This window comes from Triturus cristatus, unplaced genomic scaffold (genome assembly GCF_964204655.1).
Source record: "Triturus cristatus unplaced genomic scaffold, aTriCri1.1 SCAFFOLD_185, whole genome shotgun sequence".
In the NCBI taxonomy this organism is placed as follows: Eukaryota; Metazoa; Chordata; class Amphibia; order Caudata; family Salamandridae; genus Triturus; species Triturus cristatus.
Window position 1 is genome coordinate 1,287,321 of NW_028187376.1, and position 24,235 is coordinate 1,311,555.

The 24,235-nt window shown below is 43.8% G+C and overlaps 1 pseudogene across 1 annotated transcript in view; it reads right to left on the minus strand.

Annotated features, from left to right (window-relative positions):
- The window catches only part of LOC146771192 (opticin-like), a 511,949-nt pseudogene that overhangs the window by 157,862 nt on the left and 329,852 nt on the right, over window positions 1–24,235 (minus strand). Inside the window, exon 2 of the transcript XR_014975171.1 lies at window positions 20,461–20,511. The product of XR_014975171.1 is annotated as an opticin-like (transcript). The remainder of the gene's footprint in view (window positions 1–20,460; window positions 20,512–24,235) is intronic.

The window sequence follows — 24,235 nt, forward strand, 5'->3', positions numbered from 1 at the left end:
AACGGTTATGGAAGGACAATCATCTAGGTGTGGTTAAAGAATTTAAAATCATGAGCTTTAGCGGGAGGTTGATAGGAGTAACACAAGAGAGGTTTAGAACGTCATGTTCGTACTTTGATTAGCGAAGAAAGGTATGACAAAAATTCTTTACATTTGATGATTAAACATTCATAGAGCATCTGGTAACACATTCTGATAGCGTGTTTGTACGCTGATAGAGGGAAAGCTCTGTTTATGGGAGGGTTAGCTTGGTGGTTAATGGAGCATTGTAAATAACACAGTGATTTATATTGACATGTGGAGACGAGTACATTTTGTTAATGGCAACACTTTTGATTCTAACCTTACAGAAATGAACCCCTGACGAAGGGCCGCCACGGCTTGAAGTGCATTGGGTTAAACACATGTATTTATTCTTGGAACAAGTGATTTGAACATGCTGTATCAAAGGCGATTGAGCATTATACATGCATTTGAAAATTGGAATCACCTTGTTTTTGGAAAAATTCAACAAAACGAACAATAAAATGAGAACATCATTTAAAGTGGTGGACATTGGATTAAATTTGATTTACGATGATGTTTAACATCTTTCACGGTGCGATGCGTCCTGGGACTGATATTACATAGATATCAGCGATCTTCATGCATAACATTGACGCTTTAAGGATGAAGCGTACACCAGGATTGCTCCCCCTAATGAATAAATTTGGATGAATTTCATTGAAGAGAGGTGTGCAAGACATATACCTGTTTTTATATATCTGGATGCAATGACAGAAACAACATAATACTAGTTGGGTGGAACACTATGCTAAGCACATATTTTTAGCCTAGGTTTTTTAAGCCACGCCCTTAATTACATCGAAGACCCCCTCTAAAGAGACCCCCCAGTTTTTTCACCCCACTTAAGGCCCTGGAAACAACACTATGACACAGTCACCTCACATCCTGGCACTGTGCGTCATGCATGACTCATGACTTCTAAGTTTTCAGATTGTCTATGTGCAGGGGCATAGTGAACACTCCCCCACCCCACCCCACCCACCCCTTTGCTTTAGGAACTACAGCGAGGTGAAGTTCTTGATGGGCCTCTTCTGTCTGCAACTGCAGAGAAAGGCTCAGCTCATAATGTGAAAAGGTGGGTGAGTAAATAAGTGAAGGAATGTGTGAATGGCTGGATGGATTCGTGAAAGGATGAATGGATGAGTGAAAGGATGAATAGATAGATAATGAAAGAAAGGATGGATGAGAGAGTGGAAGGATGGGTGAGAGAAAAGGTAAATGGATGTATGGGTGGAAGGGTAGATGGATGGTGTAGGAAGGTGGAATCTGACTGCATAGTTGCCCCCACTTTTTTCCTGGTGTTTGAATGGTTTTTGACTAGTCTGGCTGGGATCCTGCTATCCAGGACCCCAGCCTATCTGCTTACTCCCTTAAATGACTGGTGTGCATATTAGATGCACTAATGATTGGATACAGTGGTACCTTATGAGCCCCTAGTATATGGTACCTTAGGTACCAAGGGCATAGGTACTTCACAGGCCTACCAGGGGCTGAAGCATGTATTATGCCACCCCTGGGAAGCAGACTAAATCTGACACCACCGGCCTGCTACTGCAGCCTGGATGAGGTAGTGTTAGGTCCCTATATCTCACCATACACACACATATAAACCTATCAGTCACCCCTAAGGCAGGCCCTATCAATCCTGGGGGCAGTGTAGAACCAAGAAAAGCCCACCTCAAGGAGGAGTGGGGGCTTGGCGGTGCAGGAATCACCCTCCTTATATAATAAAGTGGACCCAGAAACCTTTGTCTGCAGAGAGAACCACCTTTATTACAATAGCCCGGGCTATGGAACAGAGTCCCAAGCTAGTCAGAGACAAAACCCAGGAGGCGGCTGCTTTACTCCACAGCGAACAAGCCTTATATACATTTTTACTCCACTCTTTTGGTATTCAGTCCATTGTTCAATCAGGGCGGTCTTTTGGGTCCGCTTGCGAAGGACTAGGGAGCTACAGACATATGCCGCCGCCCTAGACGAACTAATCCTGCTCAATTCTAACAATAGGATTAAGTGGCTGAGTAATCTGAAGCGGATGGTTGTCCTTTAGGGTTTAGGTGACTCTTGGGAAAGTCAAACACCACCACCCAAGTTAGTGATTAAACAGCTGTACTGGGATCTAGTTCAGAAGGAGACCCTCTCCAGTAGTTTAGGGGGTTCTCTAACAGAGCGATTCTTGTCATTCAAATGGGGTAGGAGTTTTGAACCGTTCCTGGACTATATTGAGTTACCCTTGGACAGAGCTCTTTATCTGAAGGTTAGGTTTGGGATCCTCCCAGTCAACGATTTCACTTCGGGATGGAAAAAGCAGAGTGGCCGATCGAACTCATGTCCTGGTTAAGCAGCACCTACAGAGTCCGTGGCGCATTTCTTTTTTGCCTGCCCAGCATATAGGGTAGCCAGGAGGACCTGGTTAAAACCGCTATGTAAGGGGATGGGCCTTAGATGCCACCGAATGGCTCTGCGGATACTCAGCACTGATACTTCTTCTATTGCTATGGTTTGCGGAGTCGCAAAATTTTTGGGTAGTGCTTGGCGGTCACGCATGAGGCGTTGTAAAGCCTCCCCCATTTCCATCCAACAGTGTAAAGACAATGGTTAGGACTTCCACCCTGCCCGACATTGTTCTTATTGTCTTCATACTCTATTCATTTATGGTGTAATGGGAGTTGATGGATGTATTTTATACCGATGTTTCCCTTTTCTGTATATTTTATTGTATTGTATTGCTTATTGTCTTCTTTTATGATAAAACTTTTTATCGAATAAAGAAATTTGAACATTTATTCAGTCCATTGTTCAATCAGGACGGTGTTTGCAGTTGATAACCTGATCAAGGCGATCTTTGTAGTTGATGACCTGATCAAGGTGGAGTTTGTAGTTGATGACCTGATAAAGGCTCGGCATTCAGATCATTGTTCAATCAGCTTGATCAAGGCTCGGCATTCAGATCATTGTTCAATCAGCTTGATCAAGGCTCGGTCAGTCAGACCATTGAGTCAGACCATTGTCCAGATAACCTGATCAAGGTGTCAAGGATGTTTACCAAGCAGGAAGCAGAAGGTGAAAAACAAGCTTGTTTACACAGGGCGTAGGGGTATCATGGCTTTCTGTTGATGAATTGGCTAACTGCAAAGAACAGGGGGACTTGGGTATGCAATAGTTTTGAGCATCAGCAGAAATGGAGGCTGTAGGCAGGGTTTTGTCACGAGATGGCAAGGAATGGAGGAATGTAAGGAAATTAATAGAACCTAGTGAAAACTCATTTTCTTCAGACCCTCCTTTTGCCATTGAGTGGCAAAACATGTTTCTTAGGAAATGTCTATCTGCATTAGGTCGCCAATCTCTTGTTGAAGCATTATCCTTACGTTGGTGTCACGTGTACTGACCAGGGAACTTTTAAGGACCTGTGTACACATAGCACAAAGCATAGGCAAGCACTGGATACACAGGCAGCATGAGATGATGACTGCTATTCCCAAGGCAAGAAAAATGAGGATCTCCCATCCCCATCTGGAAAGGAGGCCCCAAATCCAGCCCATGAGGGACCAGTCGTCTTGTTGTTGATGAATCTCAGAGGAAAGTTTATGCAGACGTTGGATAGCTTGATAGACTGATGGAGCTTTATCAGGTATGTAAATGCAGCAGCTGGAGCCGATCAGTTTACATACACCACCACGGCCAGCAAGGATGATGTCAAGTACCATTCGATGTTGTATTGTCATCAGGCGGTCCGCCTGAAGCTCCGCGGTGATGTTGCCCAATGCTCCTGCTGTTTCATTAATGGTTGCCTCCACCACTCGGGTAAGGTGTCGTATGTTGCAGCTGTTGACCATATGACCCAAGAACGGCAGGAAACCTTTGAAGAAGTCCCCCGCCTCCTGTCCTGCAGTGTCATCGGCTTCAATTACTCCCCTAGGCATACGATGGTGGAGGTGGGGATTGGTCAAGTGATGCGTCCCAACAGCAGTAAAGGTAGGGGGGAGTAGAAAGGCCAAATAACACACACCTGACCAATTTCCGGGAAGCCAGGTATAAGCAGACTGTCCACAAACAAAATATGTATTTGGAGAAGCGATTAGGAGTGGTGGTGAGGTAATATTCAGTGTACTGACTATTGCGCAGTCACTGACTCCTACCTCCCGGGTCCCCAATCCTTTCAGGCACACCTGGCCATGCGTGCTGATCACATTGAAAGTCTGCAATTTGGTGGGAACTTTGCGTCTGGACCAGAAGCGAGAAAAGATGATTCTACTCGAGGTGTTGAACACAACCATCTCATTGCGTTCAGCACGAGAAATGTTCAAGATGTCAGATGTCGTAGTAAGGCAGAAAGGATTACTGACATTGCCTGTTCTGTTTCGGGTGAAAGTGTCATAAAAATCGCCAATGATGGAGCTCGTTGTTCCATTGATCGTATATGCATCGGTGACGAGCATCCTCCAAGCCAGACAGGACCCAAAAACAGAAAACGGATAGACGAAATAGGGGACATTGTGTGTCATTGAGTGCGGCATGAGCCCACATACCCAACAGTTCGAAGTATTAATCACAAGCTGATGCTGGTGCAATAATTGTACAAAAGTATTGTTCATGAATTCCAGGCGTCGTGGTAGTTCATGGGGTGACAAGGTGGCGTAGAGATGTTCCGCAGGTGTCGGTGTCGTAACCAGAGGAGCTGGGGGAGAGGTCAGTAACAGAAGCCATCCCACAACCAGCAGGATGAGGAGAGCAAAAAGTATAACTATTGTGGAAAGGAAACATTTATTGTTCAGAAGTTTGACATATTTCTTGTGTGCTTCAGATCCTTGGACTGCTGCCATTGTGCTCAGCCTGTTGTCACTAGCGGCTGTCTGTGATTGGTGGTTGCTTCACTGGATGTGGATCCAAGAGTCCTATGGACTTCCCATTGGTCCAGCATACCAGCACCGGTCTCAGCCGGGATATCACAGCCCTACAGCCTATTAGACACCAGACAGAGTCAAGGGCCAGCCCCTTTTCTTGGTCTCAAGTTGTAGTGAGTGGAGGAAGGTATGGAGTGGTCTGGAAAGAGAGCTTCTTGTTCCTTCCTCTGATCCTGCAGAGGAGGGATGACTGGACCTCCTAAGATTCGATCAGTTTCGACTTCCGTAGTGGTGTAATGAAGCTGAGCATCACTGAAAGGGACAAAGGTCGGTACTACTTCTGTGTCACAATCCGGCAGTCCTTCTTTCACCCATTGGTCGTACGGGAGGGGGAGATGCACCCTTTTACAATGGGTAGCATGTGTCCAGTTCTTTCTCCCTTCGACTTTTACAGCAGTGCGGGTGGCCAGAAGAACCTGTCGGGGGTGCGACCAGCGGGGCTCCAGACACTTGGTACGCTGGAAATTTCGGATTACCACCCAGTCACCTGGCTGGATGGTGTGACCCGGGCCTTCGCTCTTGTCGGGGATAGCAGCGTGTACCTGATGATAAAGAGTATGAAAGGAATCAGTTAACTGGTATAGGTAATCAGTCAATACTGGGAACTCAACATCAGACAATTTCTTTGGCCTTGGTACGCCCCATACATTAGATGGTCTACCGAATACCAATTCGTAGGGAGATAATCCTATCCTTGAGTGGGCAGTCGTCCTTACTGACAAGAGAGCAAGGGGTGGGGCATCTACCCAGGTAACACCTGTTTCCGCCACTATTTTGGCCAATTTTAATTTAAGTACCCCATTGTATTTCTCCACCTACCCGGCTGACTGGGGGTGATTAGCAGCATGAAACTTTTGTTTGACACCAAGCCCGGAACACACAAACTGGACCACATTGGCTGTAAAATGTTGGCCATTGTCACTCCAAATCAAACGGGGCAACCCAAATCGGGGAAAGTATTCTTTCAACAAAACCTTAGCCGTTGTAATAGCTGTGCAATCCTTGGTGGGGTAGGCCTTCCACCCATCTGCTGAAGGCACAGACCACTACAAGGACATATATCAAATTCGCACACCTGTCCATGTGGATATAATCCATCTGGATGGCCTCAAAAGGAAACGTAGGAGGGGACAAGCCACCAGCGGGGGTAACTGTACCTTTTCCTGGATTGTGCATAAGGCAGATCATACATGACTTAACCACTCGGTCAGCATATAGGGGTAATTTTTCAATATACCATGTTGGCTCTAGTAACTTGCATATTCCCTTCGCACTGATATGGGCAGGGCCATGGGCCATAGTGACAACCGGGGGGACATGACTGTCTGGTAACATCCATTGCCTCCCTTCGGATATACGCACCCAACATCCCTCTATCTCTTTCTCTGCCAGATGTTCCTCCCATGTGTGCAGTTCGTTTGCAGTGACATGAGATTGAATCTCAACCACACTCTGACTAGTAATTTCCAACATTCCTCCTTTCACCACCCATCTGGCGGTCCTGTCACAAACATTCCATCTGATTTACTTTGAGCAGTCTGTCTTGCTGTTTGGTCTGCAAGGGCATTGCCTTCCCCTACATCATCAGTCACTTTCTGGTGGGCTTTACATTTAATCACTGCAACTTTCCTAGGTAATGTCAAGGTGTCTAGAAGTCTGTGTATCAGGGGACCATGTTGTATTCTAGTCCCATGTGAGGTGAGAAAATTTCTTTCTTTCCAGAGTCTGCCAAAATTGTGAGCCACCCCAAAGGCATATTTACTGCCCGTATAGATATTAACAGTCATGTTTTTACTGATTTCACAAGCTTGTGTCAAGGCCATTAATTCAGCCGCTTGGGCCGATGCCTGTGGAATTTGTGCTGTCTCAACTACCGTAACAAGAGTGGTGAGGGCATATGCAGCAGATGTAGTTCCATCCGATCTTTTAAGACACGAACCATCTATGTATAGTGTTCCCTCAGCGTCTGTTAGGGGGGTGTCTTGTAGGTCCACACGACCCTTTGTTTCTTCTTCAGTCCGTAATATGCAGTCATGAGGGTCAGAATTTTTCCCTTGTGTCTCAGTAGGGAGTAGGGTAGCTGGGTTTAGAATATTACATCTCCTAATGTCAATGTGACTGGCAAAAAGAGTGAGCTCAAAACCTGTAAGTTGTGCACTGGTAAGGTGTTGTGTCTTGGTGTTGTTGAGCAAGGTATCTACTGCATGTGGGAACATTAAGGTCAAGGGTGAAGACATAACTATACCTGCGCTCTGACGGACCATAAGTGCAGCAGCAGCAGTTGCGCGTAAACATCCAGGGAGGGCTCAGGCTACTGGGTCAAGTGTAGCCGAGAAATAAGCACAAGGGCGATGTTTGTCTCCAAAAATCTGAGTTAGGACCGCTCAAGCGCAGCCATGTGTCTCATGGACAAAAAGAAAAAATTGTTTGCCATAGTCCGAGGTGCCTAACACTGGAGCTGTACATAAGGCATCTTTGAGTGTCTGAAAGGCAGCCACATGCTCAGTTGTCCATGGAAAACCTCTTTCTGGCATATCTTTAGTAGTTAGAGCTAAAAGAGGTTTGACAATGGCCGAGAAGTTAGGGATCCATTGTCTGCAATAGGAAGTGAGGCCTATAAAGGCACGTACTTGTTTCTATGTCAAAGGGGGAGGCATGGAGGTAATAAGGGACACTCAGTCAGCGGTATGTTGTCTTCCCTCCTTCGAGAGGAGGTGGCCGAGGTAAGTCACTTTCTCTCGACAAAACTGCAATTTGTTCAAGGAATCCTTATGATTGTGGGAGGCAAGGTGGTGAAGCAGACGTACTGTTGCTTGTTCACAAAGTGGAGCAGAAGTGGCTGCAATTAAGAGGACATCTACATATTGCAACAGAGTGGCTCCTGCTGGGAGCGTCAGGGAGTCCAACTGATTCTTGAGAGCCTGACTATAGATGCTGGGGCTTTCAGTAAAACCTTGGGGGACGCGGCAGAACTGGAAACTCCGCCTTCCAAGGGAGAAACCAAAAAGATGTCTACTGTCCGGATGTATGGGAATGCTGAAAAACGCATTCTTTAGGTCAATAACAGAAAAATGAGTGGCGGTCGCTGGGACCATGGTCAAGAGGGCTGTGATATCAGGGACAACGGGATACTGTGAGACCGTAATTTTGTTGAGAGCCCGCAGATCAATGACAAACCGATAGATTTTGGGGGTCGCGGGAGAGGGATCAATACATTTTTTAAGAACTGGAATAATTGGGCTGTTACACTCATTACCACGTGTCTCCTCAACTACTCCCGTCTTCACGAGATCTGATATTATAGATAATAGGGCAGCCTAACCTTCCTGGGTAGGCGATACTGGCGAAGCCGGGGCAGTTGTGCACATTGCTGGATACGGACAGTATGTGGAGAAATGTCGAGAAGTCCTACATCAGTGTCAGAAGTGGCCCAAAGTGATGAGGGTAAGGCCTGCAGAACGGGAGGGAGGGGTCCAGAGAGGAACATAGTGCGGAGGAATCTGGTGATATGGTAAGGGACATGCCATCAGGACTACAAGAAGTTGTAGCATGTAAAGCCTTTAACAAATCCATACCCAGCAAATTTTCACTACATCCAGTCGTGAGAATCAAAGGAGCATCCATATGAGCTGGACCGAGATCCAGCGGGAGAGGCTTAGAGACGGGGTTGGTGACAGGGACCCCAGAAAAACCCACTGAGAAATTGAGAGAGCCAGAAAGGGGTGCCTTCGGTATCAAGGTGTGCGCAACAGAGGATCTAGTAGCCCTGGTGTCTAGGAGAAACTTCTTTTTATCCCCTGCAACTGAAATCCGGACATAAGGGCCTCGCTGATCCACAGGAATCGGCACTCTTACATTACCCCTTTCCTGGCTTTCCTATGGCTGGTAGAAACGTGTCTCATCGGTCTCATCATAATCATCGTTAAAGTAGGTCCTAGTGGCCTCAAACACGTTGTCAAATCTGTTAACTGTACCCTGAGGTGGACCCATACAGGGTCGAACATTAGGATCTGGTGCACGCCTCTGCCTAGGAGGTCCCATATTTCCTTCCCTTTGGGTTCGGGGCCTAGTTTTTCCTGACTGAATATTCTGGGCTAATACCGGGCATTCACTAACCCAGTGGCCATAAGCCTTACAGTAGACACACTGGTCTTTATCAACGGGACCTGCCGAACTGATGGACTTCGGTAAAGGAGACTGAAGGGGGCGCTGGGGCAGCCTCTGGAACTGGTCCGAAGGCGGACCTTGGCCTCTAGCATTTGGTCCCCATGGTGGATAAGCTTGTTGTAACAAAACTTTCATTTTAAGGTCCTTGTTCTTCCTAACCCCTTTGTCTTTATCTTCATTCTCTCTATTCTCATGATATTGGGCTATGGCAAGGATGCCTGCCATAGTCTGAGCTGACCACGTACTCTCAACCTTCTTAAGGCGGGCAGAGAGATCCGGTAATAAATTAGATACAAATTTATCAATAAACACTGAACCCGAGCCAGGGGCTCTTGCGTCCAATCCACTGTGACTTTTGTACTCGGTTTCGAAGCGGGTGAAAAAATCAGCAACAGATGTTGTTGTTTACATGCATTTATCTTATCCCAATTAACAGCTATTTCGGGCAAAAGGGTCTTCATGAGTTGCAACAGATGGCCTGGGAGAGACAGAATAGCCGGATCAGGCTTAGTCCCTCCCTCTCTGTCATTCTCCATCCTCTCAAAGTCGGTCTAGTCACCATGCAAAGTGGCATTATGGTTGGCATGGCGTATTTTGTCCCAAATGTCGGGTGGTACTATTGACCCGAACAATAAGTCAATATCCTCTAAGGTAAGGACACCAGAGGAAACAATCGGACCTAATTCCTGATAGTAAAGAGCCGGATTCTTACGGGGGTCTGGTAATTGGGATTTCAATTGAAGAACATCCGTTCTTTTCCATGGGACATGCACCCACATCCTACGCCAGTGGGCTGGGGCTGCTCCAACATCCTGGTTATTGACGAGCACTGCAGGGATAAAGACGGGAGCTGTCTCTCTCATAGGCATAGCTTTGTCATTCGGAGGTGGCGGAAAAGCCGTTGTGTCTCTGAACGCAATCATGGTAACAAGGGCTTCATGCACATCATCTCCCTGAACATGACCCTTGGCAATAGTTAGTTATAATCAATCAATCCGCGGCGAGTATCTATGAACAATGCTTCGTATCTTTTCATTATAAGTGTGCACATATAATCGGCCATGTCTGTTTGTTGTATGGCCGTCCATTGTCTAAACGTCGACCAGATATCTTTAACGCCATAAATATTACCATTATTTACCCAAAATGCACATTGTTTTCATATAGTGTCCCTTTCACTACCCCCAGCGAGTTCAGCAGACCTCAAAGACTCCTTTCTAGGGATACCGAAGAATCCAAACAGGGTATTGGGCATAAGAGAGGACCATCTTCTTCGGTCCGGAGTGGCATAAGGGTCACCAACAGGGGTACCAATAGACTGATTATCAAGCAGACGGGAATGTATGGTCGGGGTTGGGTCAATAGGTGGGGTGGTATGAACTGTTGGAGGGAGGGGTGCTGGCAGGATGAAGGGAGTCAAAGGATCAGGCAGTGGTACAATAAGTGGGGCAGCTTGAATCACCACTGGTGGGGGTGGAGCGTTAGGAACATTTTGAGGAAGAGCGGGATACATAGGAGCTGGAGCATAGGCAGGAGGTGGACCTTCAAGAATAGCATTCAACAACGAGTCTCCCTCTTCTCCTTCAACCTCAAGGTCCCTGGGAGAACGAGCGGGGTAACATTTTGTCGCCTCAGCCCTATGATGCCTATCTGCCATTTTAACCCCTTCCTGAACCTTATTTTCTAAATGCGCTTTCGCATGATCAGCCATAGACATCCTCTCTTTCTTTTTATTCAACGCTTGATTTTTTCTCATTCTTCGATCTATTTCTTTCCTCCACAACGCGGTGGCGTCAAACATGGCTTGACGAGATCGTTTGCGAAGCAGCTGCTCCTCCAGGCTCGAAAGGGCCTGGAGATCAAAGGAGCCAAACTGTGGCCACTGTAATTCAACATTGCTTCGTTTTGTATATTTTACCCATAAGGAAGAAAACATGATAGTAGATGGCCCATATTTAACATACATCTCATTACTTGGAGTTCCTTCTGGAGGAAGCGGGCAGGCTGCCTCCAGAAGGGAGTCCTCTGTACATACGCAACAACATAACTTTCGGAACTTACTACTGACTGGCATATTTTTACTTCAGGCAGACAACAGTGGGAGAAAAACACTCACCTCACTGGCTTGGCTTTTGCAAATGTCAATACAGACAGAAAACAGAGCACAAGTGGTGGATGATCAGTCCACCCTTACCCGAAAATGTTGTTCTCTTCTGCAGATGTAGGCACGAGTCCAGATCCAGACAGAGACCGCACTAAAGGGGACACCAGTGGGACGCAGTCAGGTGGCCCAGACCGGATGGGGAAGACCGTGTGCAAGACTTCTGGTCTACCAGACTCAAAATGGTCCCTCGGGTAGGGTACCTCCGTCGGACTTCCACCACGGACCCCCTCACGACCACCAGGCCAGACCTACGTCTCCGTGGTGTCCCTGTTCAGGCGCCATTTGTAGAACCAAGAAAAACCCACCTCAAGGAGGAGTGGGGGCTTGGCAGTGCAGGAATCACCCGAGTCTACTCTTACCCTCCTTATATAATAAAGTGGACCCGGAAACCTTTGTCTGCAGAGAGAACCACCTTTATTACAATAGCCCCGGCTATGGAACAGAGTCCCAAGCTAGTCAGAGACAAAACCCAGGAGGCTGCTGCTTTACTCCACAGCGAACAAGCCTTATATACATTTTTACTCCACTCTTTTGGCATTCAGTCCATTGTTCAATCAGGGCGGTGTTTGCAGTTGATAACCTGATCAATGCAATGTTTGTAGTTGATGACCTGATCAAGGCGGTGTTTGTAGTTGATGACCTGATCAAGGCGGTGTTTGTAGTTGATGACCTGATCAAGGCTCAGCATTCAGACCATTGTTCAATCAGCTTGATCAAGGCTCGGCATTCAGATCATTGTTCAATCAACTTTATCAAGGCTCGGTCAGTCAGACCATTGTCCAGATAACCTGATCAAGGTGTCAAGGATGTTTACCAAGCAGGAAGCAGAATATGAAAAACAAGCTTGTTTACACAGGGCGTAGGTGTCTCATGGCTTTCTGTTGATTAATTCGCTAACTGAAAAGAACAGGGGGACTTGGGTATGCAATCGTTTTGAGCGTCAGCAGAAATGGAGGCTGTAGGCAGGGTTTTGTCATGAGATGGCAAGGAATGGAGGAATGTAAGGAAATTAATAGAACCTAGTGAAAACTCATTTTCTTCAACAGGGTGCTTGGTTTACAATGTGAGGGGGTGCCTCTGCCCGAGCAGGGCCCCTCTGCAGCTGGCAGAGTCTATTCTCTGTGGCTGTTTGTGGATGCGGTTAAACCATATACTCTTAAGTGCATTATAACCTAGCGGTAAATGCTAACTTTGGAATGACTGCATCAAAACATGTCGTGTTTGGTGTCAAACAACTTGGAATCATACCCCCACACCAGTAACTGGTGTGGGAGTATGATCCCACCCTTCTAGAGGGGACGACATGTACCTACTGTGGAAACACAGTAGAAATCTGAAAGAGCCCTGGCATCACAAAATGGATGTCACCAGCACAGACACTGGGCTGCCCTCCTGCTGCTGACTGAAACTCGCAGTGGAGGAGGCCCAACAATAGGCATCCTGTCACCGGGAGGTGTCACCACCTTCCAGACAGGATTTAGTGTATTGGGGCTGGGTGGGTGCACTCTTAGAGTGCTTTGCAGTCCTGCACTGGGGGAGCAGTAGGCTCCTCTGTTCATATGCCAGCTCAAACCGCTTCAGGGGCTACCTGCCCCTGCTCTGGCGTGAAACTGGACAAAGGGAAGTGGGTATAACCACCCACTCCCCTGACCCTCCCAGAGGAGTGGTCATAGAGCTAGTCCCTCCCTTTCCTTTAGTATAAGATAGGGAAACCTTGCCATTGCAAATCAGATATCCCTGAACACTCTACAAGAAGAATCCTGCCCCTTCGACGTTCCACTACCTTTGGAAGACGGAAGAATCTCCCTTGGAGTCAAGGAATGACTCCCCTGCTTGGCAGGCACCAAAAACCTGAATCAACGGTCGCAATCGTTCCCACTCCCGCCGGAGTCCGAAGTCCCTGCACCCCCGGAAGTGGATTTCCTGACTTCGCGACGGCCATTATGAGTTCCCAGCAGAGCTGAGGTGAGTGGACCCCACGAGTGATGAGGAACAGCAATACCTGGGTACCGTGCACTATTGTCAAGTGCAACCCCTTCACGATGTTCTACGAACTTGTGCATTAGATCACGTGTGGTCCAAGCCTCCAGCAGGATTTCCTTAGAAAATCAGAGGCCTACCCTGTCTCGAGTGACCGTGGGCTCCTGTGAAGCAAATCCTCATGAGGTGTCTTCGCGATCCCTTGCGGGCTGGCTTGTGGGTCCCCTGAAGACTTTCTCATCAAACCAAAGGGCTCCTCTGGTTTCTCCAGGCCTGCCCTGACTTACCCTCGCTGGGTGAGTCCCTCAGACCTTGCTAGTCTGCACCGCTGACTTTCTTTGATTTCCACAAGACTTGCTGTTGCCAAGGCTTGTTGGCTACAATCCGGTTGTCAACACCTCAGTAAGCTGCAGACTTCATGGGATACTCCGAATCCAGCTCCTGGTCATCGTCGACACCTTCTGGACCTTGTGGCTGAAGAGTCAAAACACCCTTGATCACCTGAAATCCCCCGACTTCCGTGGGCATCCATCTTCCTGGCCCCGGGTCACTGGCAAGTGACTGTGAACACTGTCCCTTCTGCTTTCAGGTCTTCTTCATCCTGAATCCAGCCTTGGATTCCACTGGAACACTTCTGCATAGAAAACGACGATGCGACCCGACACCAAAAGACACCTATGCACCCGGCTTCCCTGGGTGAGGTAAGTCGTGCACTCCGGTGCTCCTGTGGGTGTTGGCCCTCGAACTACTTACCTTGTAAGTGGCTTGCTTGTAGACTCTCTAGAAGTACCCTTAAACTTTAATAATCCAACTGCGACTTGCTCCATTGAAATCAATAGGGAACCCGCTGCTGTGTTCTCACACTGCACGCGTCTCCCGTGGGTCTTTTTCTTACCTGCCTTGGGTGGATTAGTAAAGCCCCAGCAATTCTACAGGCCCTAGTCCTTGTCAACCAACAATACGAAATCCACGGGTCTCAAAAGAACGCTAAGAAAGAATGTGCAAAGAAAGCTACAAGCAGATGAATATCTAAGCTATTTAAACAGAGTCACTACATATTAACCTCAAAAAACCCAAGGGCATTTCCCTTGTTAGGACCAAATCCCTCACTCACCACAAAGGAAACCTAGTTCCTTGGAGGGCTACAACTCTCTCAACTAGAGAGAGGAGCGCAGGGATGTTTTTCACTATTAAATAGGATATCCTAAATCCTCATGTGAAAAGTAGAAGTGTGAGTGAAGGCGCAGCGCAAAAGAATTATATTTAAATGTATGTAAGTGCAATAATGTGATATAAAACTGGATAAGGGTTGTATCAACCAATATTTATTCAAATACACCCTTTACCAGGATTAAAAACAGCGCACCAGCGGTATGGATTTAAAACCGCTCTGGTGACAGTGAAAAGACTAGTCCTTGTCCCCTTGCAAGTCGACTTTCCTAAACCTCTTTTTTAGTATATGGTCTGGCACGCCCCTAGGGCCCCAGCCATATTTGTGCTTAACTTATTGTGAAACGTTGATATTTGCATATGTTCCTGACTTTTCTCAAAAAGAGATTAGAAGAGTGTGTCTAGAAATAAATACATATATATTTGATATATATACCTGTGTGGAGTCCTTTCATTTGGTAATTCAAGAGATTATAAGGTAAAACAAGCTGCTTTACATTCCTCTGAGACTTAGCCTGAAGGCTGCTCTCCACAGCTACCACTAGGATAGCTTTCTTTAAAAGGTTGTCTTAAACCTATCTACCATAAGAGTCGAATTGGACTGATGCAAGGTGGCCACTATAACTAGTGACCAGCATATGCCAGGCCAACTTCTCACAGATGGGTAAAAGGGTGGATGGGTGAGTGAAAGAATGGATGGATGAAAGGGTAGATGATGGGCGAGTGAATTGGTGGATGGATGAGTGAAAGGATGGATGGATTGATGAATTGATAAGTGAAAGGGTGTTTGGATGGATGGATGAGTGAAAGGGTGGATGTAAGGATTGATGAGTGAGTGAAAGGGGGGTAGATGGACAAAAGGATGGATAGATGAGTGAAGAAGTGAAATGGTGGATGGATGAGAGAACGGATGGATGGATGAGTGAAAGGATGGATGAGTAATAGGGTCAATGGATGGATTCATGAATGGATGAGTAGATGGGTGGGTGGGTGGAAGGATGGATGATGGATGGATGGATGGATAAGTGAAAGGATGATTGAGAGAGAGAAAGGGAGGATGAATGACTGAAAGGGTGAATGGGTGGAAGGATAAGTGACTGGGTGGATGGATGAGTAAGTGAAATGATGGCTGGATGGGTGAAAGGGTAACTGGCTGGATGGATGAGTGAATAGATGGATAGGTGGAAGAGTGGATGGATGAGTGTACGGATGGACGGAGGGAAAGGGTGGATGGATGAATAATGGATGGATGAGTGAAAGGGTGGATGGAGGGATGGATGAGTGAAATGATGGATGGAAGGATACATGGTGGATAGGTTTGCAAATAGTTGAATATGTTTGGATATAGATGGGCACACAGATGGAAGGACAGAATGAATGGTGAAAGACTGAATGATAGATGAAAGAATGATTACACCTTGTAGCACACATTATCTTAAGTAACATTTCCTATACATTGACTTTCACGTTTATATGAGCCATTGTCTCCACATGATGTGTGTGTGATGTAACGCACTCTGACACCCTGCCCTACATACTTGGGATGAGTAGCACTATAAAAGAAATTAAATACACATGAGAGACAGTCTATGTGAACATGAGGGTCACCATTGGAGGGTGGTAGCAAGGCTGGACTGGCAGGACCGGGCATCAGGTGTTTCCCTGGGAGGCTGTAAAGGGGGGGGGGTTTGTTATTGGGGGCTGGCCCTGCAAAGTTCCTTGTATATCCAGTAGTTTTCGATCAACAATAAAAGCGGCCCCACTTGTATTCAGGTGTGGTTCACCATTGTCTAGTGAATAATACCTGCTTGAGCGAGATGCAAGTTTTGACTTGTCAAAGGTAGCAAGCTGCGGGCGTACTGAAAAACCATAAAGTGCACGATTGTCTCAACCTAATATAAACTTATTTTGACTTTTACTAAAGTGGTTGTCTATTTACTTACTTTTATACTATTGTGCAACCTCCTCTGACTTGTCTGTATAACTTGCCATTCGTCCCAAAGTTTTGTCCTGAATTTTGACCTCCTGTCCTGAATTTTGACCCTTTGTCCTGAATTTTTACATTCACCGTCCTGAATTTGCACCCATGCCAGTTGGACTAAGCTAAGCTAAAATGAGTTGTGACTCACTTGCAGTTGTACATACTTTATTGATTGCAGTTAGAAAGGCCTTCCTACTTGAAATGGTCTAAACATGCCGTTCTTTTATCTTGAGTTCGATCACTGCGATCAATAAAGTATGTACAACTGCAAGTGAGTCACAACTCATTTTAGCTTGGAGAAGCAATTTTTTTCTTTCACATTACGGTATCCAATTGGTTGAAGAATGACACAAGCATTGACACTACATTCTGTTTCCTTCTTTAGTTCCTTTTTTCACCTCTTATTAAATCTGGGCACAATCTTTTCTTCCTTTGCGGTTATAAAGTTACCAATGAAGGTATTGTGAGCAAACTGGTGAGTACCAACCAGCAGCTCCTTTGATGATGCTTCCGTGAGGTACTTTCTGACATTTCACAACTTTTTATCTGGTTTTGTTTTTGATATGAGATGATGTCCTGTGAGTTGACAAACCTTTTAGAAATAGAATAGAGAACACTTGGAACTGGGCATGACTGGCAATCTGGTGAAGCCAGCCCTTAGCAGAGAAAGATTAAAACTGCAGCTGGTATCCTGAAAGTGTTCAGTGTTAATTTATAATCAGGTAATTTTTTGTATGGTTCAGTGAGTGGAGGGCGACTTGGTTATTTTCCCTCTATTACTCCTCCTTTTGATGAGGGATTTTGGAGGAACAAATCTTAGGAGCATCGTTATCTCTTACCCCATTCAAAAATCACACCAATCCATTGATATACAGAGGGAACAGAGTGGGGGCAGTACACAACCATGTTGAACTCCCCTAGTCACGAGAACGGGGTCTGAGTGCTCACCCAGGTTCCCACAACGGACCTGTGCAAAATTGTCTTTGTGCAGCTTCCTGATGATGTGGCAAAGGCAAATGGGAACTCCTATAGCACTTAGTACAGGCTAGAGTTCATCCTTAGGGACTAAATCAAAGGCGGACTTAAGGTACACAAAAGTTAGGGCTTGGTCCCATCCATCATACTGACCATGTGCCAACATTTTAGGGTGACCAGATTTTTAAAAAACACAAACCGTAATAGGTTATATTTAAAGAACCAGGGCTAAAAAATGTCAGTGATGGCATAGGGCTGCACTATAACATTCATCAACATATGATTGTGCATAGACACATTTTCAGAGACATTGCTACATAGACTTAACTTTTAAAATTGACAATATATCATGTTCACACATAGTAAATATAGGTGTTTTTGTGGGTTGTATGACATAATTTCGAAAGACAAAAATTCGACATACAAAAATATCGCAACAAAAATATCGTGGTCAAGAATATCGACATCCTATCTACAACATGGTAAGTACAAAAATATCGATAATTTAATATCGATGTCAAAAATATCGTAATTCAAAAATATCGGGTTTTTTTTTTAACTTAAAAAATATATGTAAAATAAACCAAATAATACTTATAAATCAAAGAAACATAATTAAATATATTTTATAATATGTAAAATGTATAATAAATATATATAATTAAATAAAACTTTAATTAAACATATATATATAATATATACACTTACTTAATAATTACTTTTAATAATAATTTCTGTAACATATAAATTATTAAATATTAATTTAAATTACCAATACATCTATACACATAAAACAATAACATTAATAAATATTAAATAATTACATATAGCAAATATTAATCAATTTTTTTAATTTGAATAATTTTTATTATTAATTATATATTACAATAGCTAAAATATTACAAAACATATTAAATATCAGACACAATAAAACTACTAGTCCAACTTCAACAAAAACAACAGTAAGGAAAATGTTGGATAGCGTAGGGGTAAAAATAACTATTCCAACTCCCGAGAGTGCAACAGTAGGGAAAACATTGGATAGCGTAGGGGTAAAAATTACTATTCCAACTCCAAAGAGTGCAACAGTAGGGAAAGCATTGGATAGCGTAGGCGTAAAAATTACTATTCCAACTCCAGAGAGTGCAATAGTAGGGAAAGTGTTGGATAGCGTAAGGGTAAAATTTACTATTCCCACTCCATAGAGTGCAATAGTAGGGAAAGTGTTGGATAGCGTAAGGGTAAAAATTAATATTCCCACTCCAGACAATGCAACAGTAGAGAAAACGTTGGATAGCGTAGGGGTAAAAATAACTATTCCAACTCCAAAGAGTGCAACAGTAGGGAAAACGTTGGATAGCGTAGGGGTAAAAATTACTATTCCAACTCCAGAGAGTGCAATAGTAGGGAAAGTGTTGGATAGCGTAAGGGTAAAAATTACTCTTCCCACTCCAGACAGTGCAACAGTAGAGAAAAGGTTGGATAGCGTAGGGGTAAAAATTACTATTCCAACTCCAAAGAGTGCAACAGTAGGGAAAGCGCTGGATAGCGTAGGGGTAAAAATTACTATTCCAACTCCAGAGAGTGCAACAGTAGGGAAAGCGCTGGATAGCGTAGGGGTAAAAATTACTATTCCCACTCCAGATAGTAAAACAGTTGGGAAAGCACTAGATAGCATAGTGATACTATGAACATTATAACCCATTCAATAATTTCTTATAAAAAAATTGCATGTTAACAATGTTTTAATTTTTTTTTATTATTAAATACCAATTATGTAAAATAAATATTTAAATAAATAAATTTAAATTACATCCCACACTATTCCCCCTTTAACACACAACACACTACACATACAAAATACACAATAGATTTAAATATCAATTTATCTCTTATTTACAATTAATACATTCTTTATAATTGATATAGTTATTAATTGACTAATTAATACATATTAACTACGAAATTACAAATATTCACCTATTAATTATTAATTAACAATACATTAATTAGCAATAACAAATAAAATACAATAATAAATTATTTATATTTACTATATTTAACTAACTAATAACAATTAAATAATAATAATTACAAATAAATAAAAAATATCATTATTTTTTTTTTTAATTACATTCCACCCTATTCCCCTATAAACCTACAACCCACTACACATAAAAAATCACATAATTAATTTAACTATCAATTAATCACTTAATAAATTTAAATCACCAATTAATTACCAATTAACAATAAATTAATTAACTATAACAATAAATAAATATTATTAATAAACTAATTAAAATGTATATAATTAACCAAATAATAAAATGATTTTACAATTAATAATTAATTAACAATTAATTAATCTATTAATAAAATTAATTACCAATTATTAATTAATTACCAATTAATTAATCATAAATACCAATTAAACAATACATATTAATGCATTAATTATAATTAAATTACTTCCCACCCTATTCCCCTATAAACCCACAACCCACTACACATAAAAATTCACATAATTTAATTATCAATTAATCACTTAATAAAATTAAATCACCAATTAATTACTAATTAACAATTAATTAATTAACAATAACAATAAATAAATAATAATAAACTAATTATAATGTATATAATTAACCAATTAATAAAATATTGTTACAATTAATAATTAATTAACAATTAATCAATTAATTACCAATTATTAATTAAATAACAATTAATTAATCATAAATACCAATTAAACAATACATATTAATTCATTAATTATAATTAAATTACTTACCACCCTATTCCCCTATAAACCCACAACCCGCTCTGATACTAAAACGCTAAATTAAATTTAAAATAATTATTAATCTCTAAACATTTATTTTTAAATGTATTAAAATACATTACAATAATCTTTAACATACAAAAAAAATACATATTAAATTACATTACACTAAATAAATATCGATATTATTGACATCGAAATTTTTGCTTACGATATTACTTACATCGATATTAATTACTTCGATATTATTAACTTCGATATTACTTACCTTGGGATCGATATTCTGTCCGTCGATATTCTTGACTTCGATATTCTGGACCTACGATATTAAAAACACGATATTATTGTAGGTCGAAATTTAAAACTCAATATTTTGGCTAAACACCGTTTTTGTGGTAATCACACAGCAAAAAAAGCACATTTTGTGGTTCCCTTTAAATGTGCATATTTTAACAAAGACATATGATGACGAGTTGCTGATCCAAGAAAAGTTTAGGATTGTGATCCAGGGCAATGGAGAGATACTGAGTTAGTGATGCTCTGCGGCTGCACACCATATGTTGTTTTTTACCATAAATGTGACTCTTGCTTTGCATGCAGTAAAACAAATCTCTGTAAAAAGGTCACCATAGTTTTGTCTCTCTTATTGTAACTGTGCAATTAACTGACACCTCATTTCATAGATCACAACCTCTTCTTTAAAATCTTATCCTTCAACCTAACACTATCAAATCTCCCCCAGTTTATCTCACAAACCATTCACCTGAAACCCCCTAGCATTCCATAATGATCACAACTAAGTGGAATTAATATAATCTATCACAAAGTAATTGGAGTAAATTCATGTAATTTTTTGTTGAGCGCACATGACTAATCACAATAATTAACAATAACCACTGGATTAACCAGTAACTTTCGGGTTCCAGAGGAGCGTGCTGCTCGCCGTACAGCGCTTCAATGCCTTTTCAAGGGTAGTAAGAGCTTTATAAATGCAATTACAATGTAGTATACTGGCATGGCTGGATAAACGTTAGTGGTGTAGAGGAGGGAGGTGTAGAGAGGAGTAGAGTGGTGTAGAGTAGAGTGGCTTACAATGGAGTGGTGTAGAGTGGAGTAGAACGGCATGGCGTAGAGTGGAGTGTCATAGAAAAATGTTTCGTAGAGTGGAGTGTCGTAGAGTTAAGTGTTAGAGTGAAGTGTCATAGAGTGTAATGGAGGGTCGTAAAGTGGAGTGCCGTAGACTGTTGTTAAGGGTTATACAGCGGAGGGTCGTAGAGTGGAGTAGAGGGGTGTGGAGTGGAGTGTTATAGAGTGGAGTGGAGTGGAGAGAGGTGGAGTGGCGTAGAGTGGAGTGACGGAGTTAAGGAGCATAGAGTGGAGGGATGTAGAGTGTAGTAAAGTGTTGTAGAGTGCAGTGTTATAGAGTGGAGTGGAGTGGAGTGGAGTGTCATAGAGTGGCATAGCATAAAGTGTAGTAAAGTGTCACAGAGTGGAGTGGCATAGCATGGCCAGGCATAGAGTGGAGTAATGTGTCAGAGAGTGGAGAGTGGCATGGAGTTTCATAGGGTCGTAGAGTGAAGGGTCGTAGAGTGTCAGGGGTGTGAGGGTGGAATATGGTGGAGTGTCATAGAGGGGGGTGAAGTGGTGTAGAGTGGAGTGACATAGAGTGAAGGAGCATAGAGTAGAGGAACGTAAAGTGTCATAGCGTTAAGTGCTGTGGAGTAGAGTGGCATAGCATAGCATAGAGTGGAGTAAAGTGTCACAGAGTGGAGTGGCATAACAACGAGGGGCCCGGCGTAGAGTGGAGTATTGTTTCAAAGAGTGGAGGGCATAGACTGACATGGAGTTTCATAGGGCCGTGGAGTGGAGTGGTGTAGAGTGCCGTGAAGGGTCATACAGTGGAGGGTCATAGAGTGGATTGGAAGGGCGTAGAGTAGGGTGGAGTGGAGTGTCATAGAGTGGGGTGGAGTGGCTTAGAGTGAAGTGATGTAGAGTGAAGGAGCATTGAGTGGAAGAGCTATAGTGTAGTAAAATGTCATAGAGTGGAATGCTGTAGAGTGGAGTCGAGTGTCGTAGAGTGGCGTAGCATAGAGTGTAGTAAAGTGTCACAGAGTTCAATGGCATAGTGCGAAGTCGCCTGGTGAAGAGTGGAGTAATGTGTCGTAGAGTGTCATAGAGTGGAGTAATGTGTGGTACACTGGATTGGCGTAGAGTGTAGTGTCATGGAGTGAAGTGTGGTAGGATGGAGTGGAGTAGAGTGGCCTAGTGTGAAGTATCATAGAGTTGCATACGGTGTCGTAAAGTGGAGTGGCACAGAGTGGGGTAGAGTAGAGTGACGTAGAGAGGAGTTGAGAATTATAGAGTGGAGTTGAGTGGAATGGAGTAGAGTGTCATAGATTGGAGTGTTGTACTATTTGAGGTTTGTCTGACACCGGATGATCCTAATCCTGATGTGTTCATTGCATTCTCTAATCTTTGTTTGACCATCAGGACTGAGCTTTTGAAACCTATCCACTCCTCACCTTGCACCCCTAGATGGTTTAATCATGAATGCTCAGTAGCAAACCAACAGCTGCGTAGGGCCCTGATGGAGAACCCAAGGTGTTCGCAGACAGTACAAATGTTGAGGAAAAAATATAAGCTGGTAATCTTATCAAGGAGGGAAGAGTTACTGATCTCCCGATGGAACTCGCTTGCCAATACTGCGTGCCAAGAGAATGGAAAACTCTTTTGGACAGTCATAAAAGAAATGCGGGCGATGGGCCAAGTTCTTTCACTGATAAGCTGTAATATAACTAGTGTGCCCTGGGAGGCGCATTTCTCAGCAATATATACAGCTCCACCACATGATAAGGAAATGCCTAAGCTGCCAGATCCTAAGGGAGTCGAAATTTCTCTTTCAGAAGTGGAGAAAGCTATAACTCGGAGTATAGCCAGCAAGGCCCCAGGACCAGACGGGGTGCCAATAGAACTCATAAAACATAATCCTGACATCTGGGCCCCCCTCTTGCCTAATGTTTTTAACAATTTACCCAGCTCCTCGTTGCCAAGCACATGGTCGACTTCTATTATCATACCTATTTTTAAAAAGGGCGATCATTCGCAACCGAGTTGCTACAGGCCGATTTGTCTCATAGATACAACGTTGAAAATACTGGGTAGATCAAAAATTGGGCACAGAAGAACACTATTCTGGATCCCTGCAAACTGGGTTTTAGAAATAAGGTTGGCACAATAGAACAGTGTCTCAATTTAAATTTGATAATCAGGAAATACACAATCGCCCAGTACTCACCAATATACCTGGGTGCCGATCACGATCCTGTAAAAACTGGGTACGAGCCGTCGGACGGAGCATATTCTCCGTCCGACGCGTACCCGGTCGTAACAATATACAAACATGTAAGTACGATTCGCACGGAAATACTATTTCCGTACGAATCGTACAAAACCCCGACCAACGAAAATAAACATACAAATGTGATCCGGGAAAGCGCCGACGTGACGTCGGGACGCACGCAGACTGCCATTCACGAACCAGGAAGTACGATTCGCACCAACGTCATCCCGCACGGACAATATTTTACGGCAGCCAAAAACTGCCGGGAAATCAGGACGACGCGAACAAGGAGTACCTGCACGCGACGGACAGACATGGACCCGAACCTACGTGTCATCCCGGCCCTCATAGCAGTCGACCTCCTCTACAGGTTACGACGCAGACGCCGCAGAAGGTCAGAACAACAAAGGGAGGGGGCAAAGGGGGGGGGCAGGAGCAGGGGCAGGCCACAAAACCCCCACCAAAGTCACACAGCACACATGCCCTGGACATACCTGACCCCCAGGCCCTGGTCACTACGAGGGGGTGGGGGCGTGTCCAGCAAAGCCAGCGTCCGCCACAACGGAAGTGGTTGACGACGCGAACCGGCAACACAACAATACAGGTACGTCCCGTACCCACGCCTTAAGAGCGTTGGTACGAGTCGTACCACGCCCACACCTACGTCACCCCAACAATGGCGGGACGGCTGTACCCACGTGGC